We start from the raw sequence: 21,852 nt of genomic DNA on the forward strand, positions 1-21,852 counted from the left end.
CATACAGTGTCATTTTTTTGTCGTCATCAACAGAAACCTAGGTGAGCAGACTTGATACTTTATAACCCTCCAGAGATGAGTGCTTTAAGATTTACAGTGTTGCTATTTACTTCTTTGTGGAGAAGTAATTATTTTAAGCCTACTACTAGGTTAATCTTTCTAACAGTTGATGAAAAATTTGACTTCTTTAAAGTCCATCAAAATTCTACATATTGTAAATCAACAGGATGGTTTGGGAGATAATCACATCAGGGAACTGCTGTCACCTTGCCATGGTAATGTTTTATTTCTATTAGGAACTAATCAATAGCTCAGTTAATGAGTGATAATGTAAAGAATCAGAAGCCACTGATTTTACTTTATGAAGGAAACAAGCATTCACAAATGCCTGTTCCTGTTGTAATGTTCAAATATGCCAAACAGTATCACAAAGAAGTAAGCCTACAAAAACTACTTTTTGCTAGCAATTACATTAGACTACAGAAAAAAGTCCAATAGAAGTTCATCAATATATTTTAAGGGATAAATCAAGATGTTCTTTTATTTCCAGAAATGAGATATAGACAGAGGAAAAAATGTTTTTAGATTACTACAGTGGAATACCAGTTATGTAGAGAACACACATATGGAGTTGAAACACGAAATATGCAAATACAGAGTAAAGGCACATACGCAATTCCCTGACACAAGAACCCAGTTAAAAGCACTGTGAATATATTAACTCTCCACACTTCAGTATACTTTACACTTTGGATCTATTTGAGCATATATTTTTGCAACAGCAACTATGACCTAAAGACTCTGTTCCCTATTAGTCTATTTGAAGTAATTGAGAAAAAAATCAGGCCATTTTTTTGTTCTTTCAAAATATGTTTTATAACAGCACACTTATTTGAATTATAGTGGGGAAGAGGAAAAGCAACAGCTGTCAATGGATGTTTTAGTGCTTTTTTTGGCAGTTTTATGCACAGGATTAAGAAGGAATTTTGTGAAATGATACTGGCCTAGAAGAGGTGTCCATCCTCTTCTTAAAGGTGGAAAAGTCAGAAAGAGTATACGTTCCTACCTCAAACAAAAAAGGAAAAAAAACCAAATAAGCAAAACCGTGTGCATGTTTTCCCCCATGAACTTCTTGTAATACGTATTTATCCTGGATTATTATGAAAAATAGGCTTATACAATTAGTGTCTTTCTATGTGCCTGTATTGATACACATCATCTTTGGGTCCCCCGGCAAATTCAACCAAATTAAGCACTGTAGGAAAGCTCAACATACAATTATATTACTATAAGATTCCTGAAAAATTTATGGGTGCACAGACAAAAATTTAGTTAATTGTCTTATGTAGTTGTTTAAGCCACCCTCAATCACATTTCAAAAATCATGGCACACAAGCAAAGTTCCCAGTGACTTGAAAAAGGGAAACATCATGCCCATTTTAAAAAGAGTTTAAAAAGACTTGAGAACTACTGACCAGTCAGCCTCACATCTGTGCCTAGTGGCATCATGGAGCAGATACCTCTGGAAGTTATGTTGAAGCATATGGAAGACAGGGAGGAAATAAGAGGCTGCTAACAAGGCTTCAACAAGGGCAAATCATGTCTGACTAACCTAGTGGCCTTCTGCAGTGGAGAAGGGAAGAGATATGGATGTGAGCTACTTCAGCTGATGTAAGGCCTTTGATATGGTCCTTGACAACATTCTTGCCATTAAATTGAAGAGATATGGGTTTGACACACGGACTGTTAGATGGATAAGGAACTGGCTGGATGACCACATCCAGAGAGTCATAGCCAATCCCTCAATGTCCAAGTGGAAGCCAGTAATGAGTGACGTCCTTCAAGGTCTTTGCTGGGACCAATACTATTTAAAATCTTGACCAGTGACATAGATGGTGGGATTGTGTGCACCCTCAGCAAGTTTTGTGGATCACATCAAGCTGACAAGTACAGTTGATTAGCTTGAGGGAAGGGATGTCATCCAGAGGGACCTTGACAGGCTTGAGGAGTAAGCTTATGCAAACCTCATGAAAAATGCCAACTGCAAGATTCTGTACCTTGGCTAGAACAATCCCCAGCATCAATACAGACTGGAGATGAATGGACTAAGAGCAGCCCTACAGAGAAGGACTCAGAGGTACTGCTGGATGAAGAAGGCAATTGTATCCTGGGCTGCATCAAAAGAAGTGTGACCAGCATCTGGGAGGAGGCGATTCTTCCCCTCTACTCTGATCTGAGGAGACTCTGCCTGGAGTACTACATCCAACTCTGGGGTGCCCAGAGCAAGAAAGACATGGACCTGTTGGAGTGGGTCCAGAGGAGGGCCACAAAAATGATCAGAGGGCTGAAACACCTCTCCTATGAAGAAAGGCTGAGAGTGCTGGGGTTGTTCAGGCTGGAAAAAAGAAGGCTCTGGGGAGACCTTATTGTGGCCTTTCAATACTTAAAGGTGGCTTATAAGAAAGACAGAGAGAGACTTTTTACTAAGGCCTATAGAAACAGAACAAGGGACAATGGTTTTAAAATTAAAGAGGGTAGATTTAGATTGAACATAACTACAGCTCATTGAAAAAATTGTATATTATCTTGAATGAGAAATATTGCAGCATAAAGAACTATTTTAAGTAAAAATCTTATCTACAAAACTATAACGTAAAGGGAAGCAGTATGACAGAGTTGATATTAAATTGAAATGATTGCTTTACATTATTTATACTAGTTTATATATTGCTATATATTAAGTTGGATTAAGCAACATTAGCCTGGTTAGTAAAGAATTTGTGTTTATATCAAGGCACCTACCTCAAATCCTTTTAGAGGTGGAGCCAAAATTTCCATAAAAGTGGTTTTTTGGGGTAATAAAGGCTTTTTGGGGGAAGATTCATCCAGTTTCATCCAATACTCTGGATGAAGAATCAAGTAATTCTAGAAGGTAAAATTATTGTTCAGGCTATCTTTCTGTATACAGTCAAAAATCACCAGTGATCAGCCTCCTAACAACAAGCCTATGCACAACCACTTCCTTCGCATCATGATACTGCAGCTGAAAGACTGCTCTCAATTACAACAGCAACAAATGGGCATTTCCTTGGCAGGTAACAGCATAAGCAGTCCTCATGTTGAACTTCGGCCATCTCTTTTGATTGACACAGAAAATATATCCTAAAACTAAGGTGAATCCAAAAGCTGCCTTAGATTAATCTAGAAGACCAAGTACAACAGGTCTGTGTACTCCTGGAAGCTAGAAGTTTGTCAAAAAAAGGTTCTCTGAACAGCTAGCATTTTTTCCCCCAGTTTTTCTTTCTCCTTAGTTGTTGTGGCATTTAGCCATTGATCCAAGAGGTGTTCTGTCCTTTGTCATTTACATCTGAGACCTCTGACAGAGCCACCTCCATGTTCATAGGAGTTTTTTACAAGATCTGTCAGTACACACGGATCTGTACACCTTGAGACAAAAAGCAAGCCTTGATAGTTATCAGCCATTGAGTGCTAAAACACCACTCAACAAACTCAATGTGTTTCTGTTATGCTACCTGTCATGGTTTAACCCCAGACAGCAACAAAGCACCACACAGCCCCTGACTCACTTCCCCCACAGTGTAATGGGGGAGAGGATCAGAAGAGTAAAAGTGAGAAAACTCAGGGGTTGAGATAAAGACAGTTTAATTGGTAAAGCAAAAGCCTGCACACAACCAAAACAAAACAAGGAATTCACTCATGACTTTCCATGGGCAGGCTTGAGCCACCTCCAGGAAAGCAGGGCTCCAACACACATAACAGTTACTTGAGTAGGCAAGTGCCATGATGCCGAGCATCCCACCCTTTCTTCTTCCCCCATTTTATAAGCTGAGCATGACATCCCATGGTATGGAATATCCCTTTGGCTAGTTCGAGTCAGCTGTCCTGGCTGTGTTCTCCTGCAGCTTCCTGTGCCCCCCCAGCCCTCTCACTGGCAGGGCCTGAGAACCTGAAAAGTCCCTGTCTGAGTGTAAACATCATCCAGCAACAACTAAAACCATCCGTGTGCTGTTAGCATGGCTCTCACAACAAATCCAAGGCACAGCACTGCACCAACTACTAGGAAGAAAATTATCTCTCTCCCAGATATAAACAGGGCATTCCCGTACCCCTCACTTAGCAGGTTTGATCATTAAAGGACTTGTGTGATTGTGCTTAAAGACACTGGGTCAACCAGCCAATCACCACTTACTTACATAAAAATTTTCAGAAAGTTGAAGGTGAAGGCCAACATCCTGTTAAACTCCACTGCAACACACAGCAAGTGGTTGGATAAAACACCTGTGTCATTCTGCTAACTGCAGTACAGAGTAATACAAAAGGACACACTGAGATGTTCTGCTATCTCAGAACTACACGTTCTAATTAGTACATGTCCTAGTTTGTGATTGCTGTTACATTTACAATAATCTTTGGGATTCTGTACTGTAATTTAATGTTTAAATTATCTATCATGCCTTTTTTGGGCAGGGAAATTCTGGCTAAAATAGTTAAATTAGTGTTGAGGTAAAAGATTTACCTTCCACTTCCATCTTCCATCTTTTCTATTTGTTTTGAGAAATGTTATCTACACCCAGAAAATCAAGAACATTGAATGCACAGATTAAATAGTGATTCTAACATCTTTGGGGGGAAATAAAAGGGAAAATATGAGGGAAGATAATTTGCCTACAGGCATTATAAAAACCTGAATTCAGCCAGTAGACATAATTTAATTTGTGTGTGCGTTTAAATATACATTTCTGCTCCAGTATTTATGCTTTTATCAAAAGAAGCAGTCTCTTGAATCAGAGACTGCTAATGGTATTGAAATACCAAGCTTTTATTGATATCAACAGTCATTAAGCTTCTAAAAACCTTTGGGAATCTGTGCTTCAAGTCAGTGATAGAGATATGCTTCCTTTGCTTGGAAATATCCACCCTAAATTAAAAGCAGTTTGCCAAGCTGTTAGAGTCATCAGGTCTTCTATGAGTTGCACTGAAAATATAATCAGAAGGGTAAGTAACAATTTCATACCTATTTTTTTTGCATTATGTGCCTGTGTCTTGCATTTACAAAATTATTTTAGTCATTTGAGTACTTATCCTTTTTAATGAACAGACAGGAGAAAAGCCGAGTGGTGAAAATTATTGGTGAAAATTCTTCTTCATATATCCTTGCACACACAGCTCAAACACTGTAGAAACGTGGAAATAGCACTTTACAGTGGCGTTTCTCAAGTGGGCACAAGATTGATGTGGGAATTGACCTAATTATGCAGTCTTCTAATTCTAAGTATATAGATATTTCTGTCAGTAGAATCTGTTCACTTAAATATCGGTTAAGCTTACTTTATTTTGCTCCCTTGACTGTGGCTAAACTTGTTTTCTTTTCAGGGAAAAGATGTAATCTTAATGGTTCTATGGCTATCTGAGCTGCTAACGGTGGGATCTGGCTCCCTCTGCAGGATCTTTTTTCCATCACCCATTGTTCGAAGCCAACATATAGGGGAGAGTCACCATCAATAAAGATTTCAAAATTACTTGTTATTAAGCTTATAAAGTATCTCCTATTCTAACAAAATATTTTCAGTGGCTGATTATTTGGCCAGGTTAGTGCCCCAGCCTCTGTGGTGAAATTATCTCTCTTAGGTGAATTTCAGAGAAAGTCTTAGCCAAAACTATTCAACTATTTATAATTGCATAAAAGGCTGTATCATTATGTTGGCATGCAAGATGAGAAAACTGGAATTTCATGATAAGCTAGCTTGTTTTTTCTAGATTTCAAGTGGCAGAATTTCCATTCCTCTAAAGTTGTTTTGTGCAACTATATAGAAGCCATCACTGGTTTTATCATTGCTACTTCTTGCCAAATAAGCAGCAAAGTTACTTTAGTTCAGAATCCTTGAAGGACTGTTGATTATTTTTATTAATGATTTTTTTATAAATACAGCAATTTCTTGGGGGAAAAAATGATGCCTTTTCACAGGATTTGTGGATAACAGAAACTTTTGCAAATCAAAATTCCCCGAAGAAATCTTTGAGGTGACAACAGGTTTAAATGAATTCCCACTGCCTCAGAAGTAGAAATATCTAATTCGCTCCTCAAAGAATTGGGAGAATTTAATATTGCAACAACTTTTGATAATGTGTAGCGTAAGCTTTGACTAATGCAACTTACAATAGATCAGGTGCTGTCCTCAGAAGAAACCTGCTTGCTGTTCCTGGGTTACATACCAAAGTGATACTGCCCTAGCACTAGGGTGTTAGGACATATCGTGCAATGGAACAAAGTCACCAAAAGCTTATGCAAGTTCAAATCAAACTTCCGTGCAGGCCACACACTTTATCAGTAAAAGGAAAATGATGGTAGAAAAGTAAACCAATTGGCTTATGTTTACAGCTCTCTAAATCAATTGAGTTCCAAAATTTCAAAAGCCTGTAGTTAATAAATGGGATTTCATGTTTAATACTTCTGAGGTCCATCTTTCTGTGTCTTAGAAAAAAAAATAAAAATATCTGATTACACATAGCATTAGTACCTCTTGCTAGTTTCTGTATCTGTTTGTTCAAAACTGCTATGGTATTAAACAAATTTGTTGATGAACATTTGAGACAAAGAGGGGTAAAAAAACCCAAACTAGAAAACATTTCAAGATAAAGAACATAAGTAAAGGATGGCATTACTGGCATAGTGGGAAGAACAAAGAAGGAAGAAAGATAGAAGCAGGGGTACTGGACAGAGTTTGGAGTCATGTAGCCAGAATACACAATAAAAAATGCTGCACATTTAAATATAGTATATAAAATGGTAAATATCCAGGTTTATTCATATGCAGCAAACAGCACCAAGTGAGTTGCCCTGCATATTTTTTTCTGCTCAGTTCATGCACTATTACAGTATTAAATCACAGCTAATTCTCAGGTCAGTGTAAAGCTTGATCCCTGCAACCTTTCTGTGTCTCAAGTACATCTGCCTTCAGCTGATGCTATGAAGAACTTCAGAATTAAAAGAGCACGGCCATTAAACTTACTTCTTGGTGCTGTCCAGTAAGCCAGCTGTAATGTAAACGTACCTGGTAAGAACACCCCTGATTTCAAATTATTTAGACACAGCAGCACATATAAAATAAAACTATGTTTGCAGAATTACTTGTTTGAAGGAAAGAAAGGACTAGTCCTCTCCCCTAAGCCCCTTGAACTAGTTCCACCTCACTAAGAGTGAAATTATACTAAAAGATTTCATCCATGGTACTGAGCATCAATGATGAAATCCACACGCTCCAGCTTGTGGTCTTTAGGCATTAAACACACATTCCACTTCTCATGTTTCAGATTAACAAGCTGAAGAACACTATACTTCCACAACATTAGCCATATGAATTTATGAATGTACTTCAAAAGCCATAAATTTTAATAATTTTGCAAGGAATGCACAAAAATAGCACTAGTGTTCATTTGGTTTTGCTTTGTAACTTAGGGGTTGTTTTAATAGAATTTGGGAAGAACTAACCTGTTTAGACTATTAATCTTCAACAAAAATTCTTGAAAAAATAGATTGTTAAGACCTGACATATTAAAATCAGTGAACAATTCAGCTTTATCCTTTTGTAAAATATTAAATTACAGGTATCTTCTGACATAACAAGCACTTTTTATACATTATCAATGAGTAATGGCAATGTTAAATGAATATTCCTCTTCTTTATGATTTTGGCCTTTGCAAAATTGTTTCACAGGAATACTTTCTTCTATAACCAAAGGCAGTTAATAATTTCCTGTGTGAGGAGGTGAAAAGATAATGCTGTTTGTTGTGCAGTGGAGTGTGCTGCCATCTCTCTAACAGATAGTTTGCTTGTGATTTTATTTTATAAGACTACATATATTTGCTTAGAAATACCTTTAAGTGTTATAGATACAACTAAAACTTTGAATTTTATGCTTCATATTTTCTCACAAGAAGAAACAACTATGTTTATTTAGTCTCACAACACTGATTAGTCTAGTTTCTGCATTCACATCATGGTTCCTGTACTCCATGATACAAAACAAGAGATACTTTGACCATGACTTAACAAGATTCAGCAACAAGAATTGAAACAAAATGAAAGAATAAACAAAATAAAGCAAAGCAAAACAAAATAAAGCAAAGCAAAACAAAATAAAGCAAAGTCAAACCAAACCAACTAAAAAATAAAAAATAAATAAAATAAAATAAAATAAAATAAAATAAAATAAAATAAATAGTTATTGATTTATCATTTTGGACTGTCTCTGTAACAGAATACTTAATATATGGATTCACATACACATACAGTTGTTATTTGGTTAGCACTAAAAGAAGTTGTAAAGAAAAGTATTAGCCACTTCAAAAGCCAGGATCTCTTGGTCTTTAGTGAAAGTTATTTCTTCTACCAAATAAGTGCCTATTTTGTTGTATGGATACTCACATTTGCTGTAAAAAGATAAAAAGCTCTTTAACTGCTTATGCAAAAACAAGGTGTCTTGGTCTTTACGGTAGCACAGCAGCCTTAACTGCACCCAAGAAAGTTAAATGTCAAAATAAATACTGAGGTATTTTATGAAGTTCCATTCAATCATCGTCACTCCAACATTGAAGTATGACATCTCCAAGCCATACTTTGCAGAAACTGAGTGCAGTGTTTTCACAGATTTTAAAGTGTCAACACATCCTCTCAAAAAAATCTTGAAAAATAATTCATTGAAGAAAAAAGGCATGAATATGAAATAGCCCATGAAAAATTTATAGTAGGAGAATGGATCAATTCTATACTCTAGTAGAACTATAAACTTACGATATGTAATGATCTTGCTTTTACCTTAACTGCTGATACTAAGGAAAGCAAAGCATTTGATAGAGGTCTAATACACTATTTAAGTAGTAATCTGCCCATTAAAAATAGTACTGCTATTGATAGCAACATGCCACAGGCCTTAAGCCAACTTTGCCATCTGCTACATTAGCTTTCCCTACTGCTGGCTTGTTAGGGCTGTTACCGCCTTATTATGAGAACGTTGTGCAAACTGAAGCTTGGTACCAGGTACCATCTTCCATTGATGTGGAGTTCAAGCACAGGATAATAGCAAAGGCCTTGAAAATACAAACGAGGTTGAAAATAAAGCCCCAAGGACAAGTTGCTGAAGTCCATTGCTGTGTGTGATAGCAGTACATCCTTACAAAATGACTGCATTAAACAGAACAAAGAGAAGCAGCAGAAGCTCAAGGCAGAAGCCCCTGGCAGGTTACTGGGGATGTGAGCATGCTGCATGCTTAAGGACCCTAGGACCCCAAAGCCCTCTCTCTTTCTCTCCCTTTACCAGCTCCAAGAATCTTGGTTCTCCCTTTCTTCACATGCAAGCTACAAGAACACTTAAATTTGCTCAAAATTCTCAGCTCTGCAGCAACCTACAACTGTTCATTGAAAACAACATTCTTGGACAGGGTAACACCTCCATGGTCGCAGACAGGTGCAGAGTGCTTCTGGCTTAACTGGTTTTGTTTTAATTTAGTCAGTAGCAAACCAAATGTAAACAATACACACCTGTACATTTACCCAGCTTCCATGATATGGAAGTTTGTTTTCAAACAACTTTTCAAACACCACTTTCTGATTCAAGCTTATTTTCAAGTACTGTTTGGTTCCTCTGTAATCACCTGCATATCAGGCACTGTTCAGCCTTCAGAACTAGCTTGCCAGACTAGAGTCAACTGGCATTAATCTAATAGCCTGACCTAGCAGATCGTAATTTCTCTGTCTCATTTAAATTCAGACTACCTGAAGACACAAGGTCTTTTCCCAGACCCTCAACTGCATCCACTCTGACCAGGCCAAAATTATCTCCCCCACAGATCATATAACAATAATTTGTTATTATTTGCATTTAATATATGTTACCCAATCTAAGTTTTTGGCCTACTGTTTCTTTTAAAAAATGGTTCACAGTAAGAAATACATAAGATGTGCAGAGTTAATGTATTCTGTCTGGGTTAACTATAAAAAATTTTTTAAGAACAGGCTACCTGCTTCTGTATCTCTTACAGGTATTGCTTGTTGCCACATACCTTGAAACGCTGAATTTAAGCCTTCTCATTTTGTTCTCTATATTTCTAAATAGATTGAGCCATGATGGCACTTAGTTGCTTTTTTGTTCGGGATATTTCCAGACTACATGTTACACGTGATATTATGTATTGTACAAAAATCACAGACTAGGTATTTGATACATCAGGGTGTTACCAATTCCCTTCAGACAATCTCATCATAAAATTGGGACATGCTTAACAGAGCTTAATTCATCCATCTTCACCGTATTCTGAATCATCTATATTTTTTTACAAACTTGAAAATTCAACATATTTTTCAAATCAGTCATATCTTTTCATTTGTCTAAATAGCTTTGTTTTCGTGTAACCAATCATACTGAGAATGCTTACAATTCCGTTTTACCAGTAATATATCAGTATGTTTGGCAGTTATTCAATCCATCCCTCACTTGACTTCCTCCTTGCATTTACAGAGTGACATTTATTTTATTTATCTGTGGGAAAAAAATAACCAAACAACAACTGAGATCTTTTTTAGTCATTATTGATGAGTGTTACAGACTTATAACCATAGGTGTTATTTATGAAGCAAGGTAAGAATCTGAATGCTTGAACATTTACTTCTATTTGAAGTAATTAATTTTAAAAGTTTGCATTCAGTGTGCTGTAAAATAATCTGTAAAAATCTTACGTTACCTCAGTGGGTCTGCGTAACTGCATCTAGTCAAATGAATTTGTCACTGGAGCACTTTAGGAGTAAGCGGTAAAGTTAAAAATCTCTAAATTCTATTCTTTTTCTGAATGTATCATCAACACAAGAACATGTATTGCTTGCACAAAACAAACACACAGTTTATCATCTACATCTAGACTATAAATAAAGTAATCCATCTTGTCCTTTGCAGCTCCTGGAAACACAACTGTTTCTCCAGTTAGAAAAGAGTCTTCTCCTCATTTGTTGAATTGAGAACAATAACACAGACTTCCATTACAAACATAAGTTATTAAATAAACTTGAAATTCTCAGATTAATCAGATCAGTTTCAGAATGATTAACCAGTAGTTACACTAGCAATAAAACCACAAGCAGTGAAAAATAGATCTGACTCCAGAGAGATGGCTCAAGACCATTTCAGGGATTTAGATTTGGAAAAGTTTATATCTATATTGAACATGTTAAGTTTCTTTTTTTCCTACAGTACTAAGAAAAATTCTGTCCTGTTTCTTGCCCACAAAAGAGATATTAGATGAAGCACTGAAAAATTAAACAGTGTCTCATTCCCTCTAGTATTGTCTTAGCATTTTCTGCACCACCAAGTGGTACATCGGTCGGCAGCAGCCACAGGAGGAGAGCTTCTAGAGAGATTATGCAAAAAGTTCCACTTTAAATTCCATGTCAACATCACATTACTATTCAGATACAGGCTATTTATTCAACTTCATTAGTCCTACACTTTGCATACAAACTCTAAAAGCTACCATTAGGTGTACTAATGATACATTAGGTTTTCAGCCCAGAAAATCCAGACCAAAGCAAAAGCAAACTGCTCCTCACTTTGAGAACACAGAAAATGAGTAAAATCATTAATATAATTACATCAAAGAGCAAATAACACTAGTAAGCACATCTCACTACTAGAAAGAGTGAAAATCAGTTTCATTTCCATGTATTGGTGTAGAGGAATTATAGAGGACTGAAGCTGGGTTAACTAACATTGATAATACACAGCTGTGGGCTGGTTTCAGGGGCGGTGGGTTGGCTGATGTGGATAAGGTGCAGCTGTGGCTGGTTCCTACTAAGTAGTTAAATAGCTCTAAGGGGTGTAGAAGAGGAGCACTGGATGAAGAGAGACCTGGAAGAAGCAGAGGGAGGAAAGAGACCTGGATATAAGGGAGACAAGGAGAGGCCCTGGGAGAAGAAGGGGGCCTAGGTAAGGAGAGGCTGGCTAGAAAAGGAGCCTGGAGAAGGAAAGACTCTGGATGCAGCAGAGGCAAGAAGCAGGGTGGACTGGCCTGAAGAGGATGAGGAGACAGCCTGAACAGTAGAAGAACTTTTGAAACCTTGTTGGGAATTGGTGTCTTTGCTGGGGCAAGATGCAGGAACTAGTTATTTAAGTTAACCTGGTATGGGATGGTAAAATCTTTGTTGCAGCCAGCTAGTTTTGATAGTGCTGCAACACGTTGGCAGATAAGTATTCACTGCATCATACAGGGTTAAAAATAAACTAAATCTTGCCACTTTCTGTACAAAAATCATATGCCTAATACATAGGTTGGGCTGTATGTAACAGCAGATGGGTGAATATACACATTGAGTGATGGAAACTGTATCTATAAGCAGTTGAGCAAAATACTTTGAGCTCAGTAGGCTAAACACAAACAGATCCCCCTACTTCCTACAGTACATTTTTGAAAAGCTGTTGCTCCAAATAATGGCCTCAGTCAGGCCTGTGATGAGGTTTTTGCTTAATAAAGTACAAATAATAAGATGCATGAATTTTCATCATAACCTACAGATGGATGCAGAGTAAAAACATAGTGCCAAGGGTTTTTTTGAGAAGCTAAATAAATAACCAAAGAGAAGAAAAGTAGGTTATGGAGGATTTTATGGTTGTTGAGGTAAACAGATATCAATTGCCAAGTCAAATGCAGAAAGTGACACTTAGATGTTAAAAAAGGGGCTTATGTGCCCATAAGCATGTTTGACTTTTCTGGCTGTATCACATGCCTGTTGAAAATAAAATACCTTTACTTACAAACCTTGCCTCAGTTAGCAAAGTGCTTTTTTAATACAGAAAGAAGTTAAATGATGCTTATCTTCAATTAAGAAAAAAGGCAGAATACAATTATGATAAGAAGGAAAGAAATAGATTTAGTTGGGAAGTATTAGTTTCTTCAGTACACCCAGACAGATACGATTGGGAAATGGGTACTGAAGCTTCGCAAAGTATCCTTGATGTATTCGCTAGAATATACAACAGCAGAATTGCTTTCCAGTGAACAGCTATGTACAAAAACATTAGGGAGTGTACTTGCCTGACCAGAGAGCTTCAGGAAAGCTTGTCGCATTTCTTTAAGATCACTGAAGGCAACAGTTTTTTTCCTAGAGCATGGTCGTTTTCTACAGGAAAAGCTGAGGTGCGGTCCTGCAGCACATCATCTACTCTGCAACCCTACAAAAAGACTGGCAGCTGGGTGTAGGTGGCATGAGTTTTTCTTCAGACTTATTTAATTTATGCAGTACATTTCAGTGTATTCTAGAAGACTTCAATTAAATATGCTCATGTCACATTTTCCTTCTGTTCCAGGGGGAAAAAAAAGAAAAAAAAAAAAAAGAAAAAAAACCCTAAAAAAATTATCAGTCAAGGCTAAGCATAACAAACTGAGGAAGATCCCAGCATTTCCCCTGGCAAGATGCAGAATAAACCAACATGCTTGGAACAGACCCTTTGCTCCTATTAAATATTTCCTTACTGTTCTACACATCTTGACCAATTGTGTTCTGTTAATAACCACCACTGCTGCTACCAAACTGATTCACATAATGCCCATGATTTGTTTTGCTGCATTTTTCAAGCTATGACCTAAGTAAAGGGAAGTTGATTTCCTCTTTGCACCTGCAAGGACAATATAAGTTCTTCACCTCAAAACTGTGACATTAGAGTGTGCACATCATCCCACAGAGTATTCCAGTGGGTGTTGGTCTTGCCTCTTTTCAACAGTAGACTAGATTGACAGTTATTATTAAGGAATTAGTAGATGATTCATTATGACTCAGGGATGGTTTTGGTCATGAAAGAAATTGGTCAGGAAGACATAAACTATGAAAAACATAGCTTCATAACTTCTATTAATGACTTTCTTCATAGTCCATATAGTTTTCTTCAGACAAAAAAAATCAGTCTTTTACAACTCGTGACATAATTTTCTTGTTTTCTTTTGATGTATGTTGACTTGAAATCTTCATTTTTGTATTTAATTTGATTTGGTGTAACGTTTTTGAGTTTCAAGTGCAAGTATACACATTTTTAATTCTTTTTTCCAAGGTACAGGCTTGCTATTTTCTTTTCTCACTGAAAAGACAAATTACTTTTAATAAAGCAAATAATTCCCTTCACATAATGAGCATTTTTATTGCCAAAGAAGTGTTTAAAATGCACCTATATTTTTACTTAATTCTGTGGTAGAAAATTGTTAAACAAGCTAATGATCATTAATGATCATAGCATTAAATTTCAAAATTAGGCAGGATATACCAATATGACATGTGGGAAATTTTACCAAGAACTAACATTTTTGTAGTTTCATAGAATCATAGAAAGGTTTGGGGAGGAATGTTTAAAGATCATCTAGTCTAACCCCCCCTACCACAGGCAGGGACTTCATTCATTAGATCAGGCTGCTCAAAGCCCCATGCAACCTGACCTGGTATGCTTCCAGTGACGGGCATCCACAACTTCTCTGGGCAACCTGTGAAGACTCATGAGATCACACCCTTTGACCTGCTGATCATTATCCTTTCTGTGCAGCCCAGGATATGGTTGGCTTTCTGGGCTGCAAGCACACATTGCTGACTCATGTTCAGTTCTTCATCCACCAGTGACCCCAAGGCCTTCTCTGCAGGTCTGTTCTCAATGCATTCATCCCCCGGTCTGTATTGATACCAGACATTGCCCTGACCCAGATGCAGGATCTTGCACTTGTCCTTGTTGAACTTCATGAGGTCCACATGAGCCCATTCCTCAAGCCTGTCAAGGTCCATCTGGGATCATGTGATGGCATCCCTTCTCTCAAGTGAATCAACCACACCTGTCATCTTGGCATCATCTGTTAATCTGCCGAGGGTGTGCTCAATCTCACTATCTATATTGTTGATGGCAAAATTAAATAGTATTCATCCCAGTATGGACCGACCCTTCAGGGATTCCACTCATTACTGGTTTCCACCTGGACATTAGCCAATTGACTATAACTCTTTGGACATGACTGTCCAGACAATTTCTTATCTAACAGTCCATCCATCAAATCCATATTTCTCCAATTTAGCAGCAAAAATTCTCTCAGTTTCACCACCACCCTGACTGTGTAACATTCTCAGATCATTCAACAGATGCAAACTGACTTGGATATCTAGCACTGCAGGCATATCACTAATCTTAGAACAATTTATTTCCTTCCCTAAGTATTTTCCCTGAATATTCCCTAAATCTCCCACAATATTTTGCTATTTACAGTTAGCAGTGGGTTGTTGTGGGTACGCTGCAAGTCATAGTAAGTATTGAAAGCTAGGTAAGATAAATCAAGTTCCTGTAATGAATGCATTGACATGACTTTTGCATATCAATTAGACCAACTTTCTGAGCCTGAAAACTGTTAATGGTAGCACAACTTTCTCTTGGAATGATAATTTTTTTAAAATAACTTACTTTAGCATTTCTAAGTTCTCTAGATTGCTCACTCATCATGCTATGTATAAGGCATAATTCAACAAATATTGTGAATTTAAAGGTTTTCCAATGATACCCCTCCCTTTCTCATCCTATAATTTTGAGGGATTATGACCCTGTTTCTCCAGATCAGTTCTGAAGGTCTGCCCCATAATTTTTGCTGCTGCAAGCCCACAGCTGCCCAGATGTGCTCTAAAAGAATCTGCCAAGATGGCCTGGCCATGCACATTTTATACATCGTTATCACACAACTGCAGTGCTCAGTGTCAGAGGAACTCAGCTTAGATGCAGAAGGTCACTTACATAAAGAGAGAGACAGAAGAATAGAAGGCAACAGTTATTTTCTGTGAAGAGCAGAACAGATTTTCATTCCCATGCCTGAGTGGCCAGCCACTGTCAACTACCCAGGGGCAATATACAGTTTGACTTAATTTTTCAATTTTTAACTTTCCTTCTTTTGCAGGTCCAGTTGAATTTTACCAAATAATTTCTCAAAGTGTTTATTACATGATTTACAGGCATGTAAATGAACCACAGATACAAAAATTAGTCTTTTTGAGCCAGCAATTACTGACTGAAATACAATCTCCATAATAATCACATCCGCCAAAATGGAAGCCATGTTCTGGGAAACAGAATTCATTAAAGATGTGAGGTCTAGAAAACAAAGGTCTATTAAGGATTATTATTATAATGTTTACTCTCTCAGTAATTGAAGTGATGTTGAAGAAAGTACAGAAACTGGAAAGTAAACAGTTCTACATAGAGCTTAGTGTATTGTCAAAATGATACAGACTTAGCATGGAGAAGAAAGCTTCTGTTATGTCAGCACCCAGGTGTTGCATATAGCCATTCAGGTCACTTGTTTTCAGCACAGTGAGTATTATCCACATCCTGGAAAACATCAAGGACTTAGACATGACAGTCATTTAAGTTTTACCTTGTTTGTTTATGAATATTAATGTGCACATATAATCACTCACAGATAGATAAACATACAAAACCTAAGGCAGGAATCATTGTGACACTTCACTTGCATTTTTGTTATACAGCATTCAGCCAGAAAAAACTTCTGGATAAAGCATTCAGGCCAGATCCACTATAACATCACAAGGGTAACACCACAAGCCAGTCTTTGTTATGTCTATAGTATTGTAACATGAGCAACATTTGGTTTGTGCCAAAATTCACTAAGACTGTGACTCTGAAAATATTTTCTGCACAGCAATGTTGAGCAGATTTAATTATATTGCTTTCATCTTCTGTACTGATCCTTTTCATACTTATTTGCCCCTATGCCCACAGACATCTAAATTGCTGTCAGAGTCAACACAAGCAACCACAAGTCAAATACTTTCCTGTGTAATTTTGGTAGTATAAAAATAGTTGGACCTAGATCACAGCCGCTCAAAACTACACATAGATCAGTGGCACAGGAAGAGTCAGTCACTTCTACCAAATATTTACAAAGCAAATTTACAGCTTTGCCCAATTCCCTGTGTAACCTCTTCGAAACAGATAGAAATCCAAGGTTCAAGTGCTTTTGTAGCAAGACAGTCCTTCCAGTACTATTTATTTTTGCTATTTTCATTTATCTTTTAATCTCTTGAAGAGTAAGCTTTCTCTTAAGAAAAGTATGAAATTTGTGGCAATGCTTTCAAAATTTGGAGGTACTGAAATCTAAAAGGTGGGATTTTTTTTTCATTTTCTTTAAAAAAAATTAACAAGCCAATCAGATGGAAATAGCTTAAATAGGGTCCTATATCTAAAAACATCATTTAATGGTTTCCTGGAAACACCATGAAAAAAGAACTACTCTCATCTTAAACTATGAAAAAACATTAATGATGACATTAATTTCATTAAACAAATTACCTATAATAGATGTCATAATAAAAAGTGCTTTAGGAATTACTCAAACTTGTTTAAAATTTCCATGCACAGCATTTTAGAATTCCAAAACTAAACTTTAAAAATCCACAATATACGGTCTCTGCTTCGCGTTAAAAAAAAATAATAAAATAAATGTAATAAATAAAATCAAGAGAAGACTTTACACTGAGACCTAATGTAATGTAGAGTTTTCAAAAAAGCATTTAACTTCATATTTTCTTTATTTTGTGTTGGGTCTGGCTGGGATGGAGTTAACTTTCCCCACAGTGGCCCTCATAGTGCTGGACTTTGTATTTGTGTCTAGAAGAGTGTTAACACACCAGTGTTTGAGCTATTGCTGAGCAGTGCTCATACAGCGTCAGGGCTGCCTGCTCACCCCACACTATGCACCCCCCCAAAGCCCAGTGGTCTGGCAATGGGCAAAGGTCTGGGAAAAGACACAGCCAGGAAGCTGACCCAAACTGGCCAAAGAGACATTCTGTACCACGGCCATCTGCTCAGCCATGAAAAGTAAAAGAAGGGATTGGGGGGGAACTTGTTAAGGTGTTTCTTTTCTGAAGCAACTGCTATGCATACTGCGGTCCTGCTTCCTAGGAAATGGCTGGACTTGACCTGCTGGTGGGAAGCGGAGATTAAACCTTTTTGCTTTGCTTTGCTTCCACATATGGCCTTTTCCTTTCTTCTTTCAGCTGCCTTTATGTCAAGCCATGAGTTTTTAATCTTATTTCTGGGTGTTCTGCTGAGGAGGGGGGTGACAGAGCAACTTGGTGGCCACCCAGGGGCCAGCCAAGGTCAACCTACCACATTTGTAATGCATTTATTTCACAAAGAGCTTATTAATAAAACTAGGACACACTGTTCCTAAATCAATTTTCACTAAGCTTCAAGTGAACTGTCAGAAAGAATCAATATTTAGACAATAACCCCAAATGAGTTTTTCTTCTCAGCCATAATATAAGTACATGATTGCATAATTGATTTCCTATGTTACTACACTTCGCGTTTTTTCTGTACCTATCTAGTTACCATCTGTGTTTAGATAATTTATCAACAACTTTTGTTAAACTTTTTCTGTGCACTCAGGATAACTATAAAAACACTGGGTTTCAAAGCAATAATTTCATCTGCTAAATAATAAATACATTGCTGCTTTGCTTCAGAAAGGCAATGCTACTACACACACAGGTGAGTGAGTCAGGCAATTTGTGTAAAGGAAGAATTTTTGTAAGTGCGGTTTTATGAGTATTTCTCATGCATTTGTGGCTAAATGACTTGATCATATCAACCTTTACTGTTGTATTCTGATGTATATTCATATTATCAAGATGTTCTGGAGTGCAATGCTTTCCTGTAATCAAATGAGTTTTTTTATAGATTAGATACTACATGTGTTGAAAACAGTAGCTTAATCTAAATGGGTTTTAAATGGAAAGTACTCACATTCCTTTAAATTCTCCCAAATATTAAAGAGAAAGCCAAACAGTGTATTTATTTTGAAACAGGCCAAATTTTAATGTCATGGCCTCTTTTTTCTTGCACACTTTGGTGAGTTTATTTATAACAATGCAGAAATACAACCAGTTGACACACAAGTTGGTACTCATTGAAATTAGAAGGATGTTTTAACACCTCAGAATTCTGTTTCTTCACAAATATTTTGCCAAAAAAGGAGCTGATTTTGCATGAACACTTTCCTAAAAGTGTCACTTCTTGCTGTGAAATATTCCATCATAAGAAAGCATTTGGTTTTGAGACAGTCAAAAAGAACACAGGTGACATATCACCCTATGAGGGCTTTAGCCTGGGTGATTCATGGAGCAGTGCATTTGTATAAGCTTGATTTTGCCATGTGAAAATGATGCACCATGGCACTCTAACAATAGACAATTTTCCAAAATATGGAATATCTTCAGAGGTTTATTTAAATAAAGTTCACATTAGACATTAAGGCACATGATTTTCATACTAGACTATTGCAAGCCTTTGCCCAAGTTGTCCATATTTGTCATAAAACAAATAATGTTGACCACACCACTTTGCAACAAGCATTCAACTGCCATAAATTTTCATACAGATAATAATCATATAAGTACACTTGTTTTCAAGGTTTGCTTCATAGGCTTAATAGCTAAATGCATTAAAAAATAAAATGCAGAAAAGACTCTGGAGAACAAGTGGGAGCCTTGTTCTTCTGCTTTAACTGATACTTTTGGTAAGCTTCTTGTTCCTTAAGGCCTGATTTCATTTCCCATAAGTTGGATAACATTAGTTAAAGGTCTGCTTTCAAGAGGGTTTACCTTTTAATTTTTATAATGAAATACTAAAATATAGGGGGTTTTAAAGTAGATTTCATTGGACAATATGTATCACAAAGAAGGCTGAAAGGGTAAACAGGAACCATTCTTTTACAGTTTAATGGTGTTACAAATAATGAATATGCTGCTAATACTGTCTTTGTACAGCTCAGGGTTTTAGTGCTTGGCACTATAGAGTAATGACTGACACAAGCAATTCTTACAGGGCCCAGAATGTTTCATACTTTTTAAGAAGAAAAACAATGTGAACCTTCTGTGACAAGATAGAATTTAAAAAAAAACAGGCAAAGTACAATAAGAAGTACAAGATATAGTGCTCTCTCTTTAAAGTCAGCCAGGAAAAAAAAAACCAAACAAACCAAAAAAAAAACCCCCCCAAAAAAAACAAAACAAAAAAACCACCAAACTTCTGGACACAAGCAGGTCACTGTATTTTAAATATTATTTTATCCAAATAAAATCAATTAGGACTTCAGCATCAAGTTATATAATAGTAGAACACAGAGACAGACCTTGAAAGCAAGGAGAAATGTGAAGTGTCATCATGTGCCTGGTGGCAAACTACTAGAAAGATTATTCATTTAAAAATTAATGAACATACAGGACACTCGTGGGACACAGATGACTGTGGGGAGATATTAAAAAAGTTCTCTTCATGGCATTTACTCTTATATACTACTTAGGAGTTGCCCACACTGCACATGTTTGAAATTATCTGAATCCACAGACATTGGGTACCAAGTAATGTAAAGGCTAACATAAAGCAATGTTTTCAAGTAGTTGCTATTCATAACAATTAGAGTCAGTATCTATGTGTCAGCAACAGCAAACACCACAAGTATTTTGAAATCAGTATTACTTTGGGACAGCTTCTTCACAAATACAGGTCTTAATGATGACCGTGTACATGTTGCTAGGCAATAGAGATGATTAAAAATATTAAGTAAAGCTTTATCTATACACTTCAGCTTGTAGTAATTTAACTTCTGTGTACCACTGTCTTTAAGTAAATGAAGACTTCTGTGAATATTTACTCCAGGATAAACAATCATTTTCAGCTTAACTTATGATAACTGTCAAGAAATTCTACTAAGTCTAAAGAGACACTTTCATACTAGAGAATCCTAACAGCATAGTGGGAGATTACATCCATGCAGTTATGCTTCTGTATTTAGAACCATTGTAAGTGCATTGGCCAAATTCTTTGTCAAATTCCAGCACGTGACAAAAGTTAGCAATAGGGGACTGTGTCAAGCCAATTTTAACTGAGATATCTCATTCACATTATGGATTTTGTCTAGCAGATATAACTGATGTAGGCTGTGGGACAGACCTCATTACCAGCTCAAAAGACAAATTTTACTTGGTACAAAAAGTGAAACTCTTTTGCTTTTTATTTTATTTTAGTTTAGGCTTTTTATTTGATAGTTAAGATGGTATTCATAAAGTTGCAGTGCATGGGATTCTGAAATAGTCTTGATGAAGAACCTACATTCCACAATAATCAAACTACAATGCACCTAAAGGAGTGTACAGGAGAGCACTATATACTAAACTTTGCATATAATCTAGAGTAGTATAACACTCCCATGAGTATACAGGATAATAGGTTACTGTTCAGATTAAAGAAACAGATGTGGGGCACATCTTTATGCTATTTTACAGGCAGACAAAAGCTCACTCATTTGGCTTCTGAGTAGCTACATGAAAGCAAATGCCTTAGACTAAAACCAGAGCTTGCAATAAAGTAGGTATCTATACTTATATGTCTAAACAGGGCTTTTTGCCATGTACAAAATGAATATGATGTCAAATGTATATGAATCTTGCACACCTCAAATGAAGCAGAGCAAGCTGTGTCTGCTGGCAAAATAATGTGAAGACATCTACATTCTTAAAAGGGTGAGATTTGACAGAGAAGAGCTGGCTGATTCTCAGCTTACGTAAGTATAACTTTGTAGAGGAATAATCAGAGAAGAATCAGGAATAAATGGATTCTACATAGGGCTATGCTAATATATTCATGTGGGGGCATATATGCACCACCTTTTTTGTAAATTCAGTGAGTGACATTGTTAGATAGCCATTCTATAGACAACAATATTTTTTGAAGCTTATACGAGGTCAGATATCT

Source organism: Falco rusticolus, chromosome Z (genome assembly GCF_015220075.1).
Source record: "Falco rusticolus isolate bFalRus1 chromosome Z, bFalRus1.pri, whole genome shotgun sequence".
Lineage (NCBI taxonomy): Eukaryota > Metazoa > Chordata > Aves > Falconiformes > Falconidae > Falco > Falco rusticolus.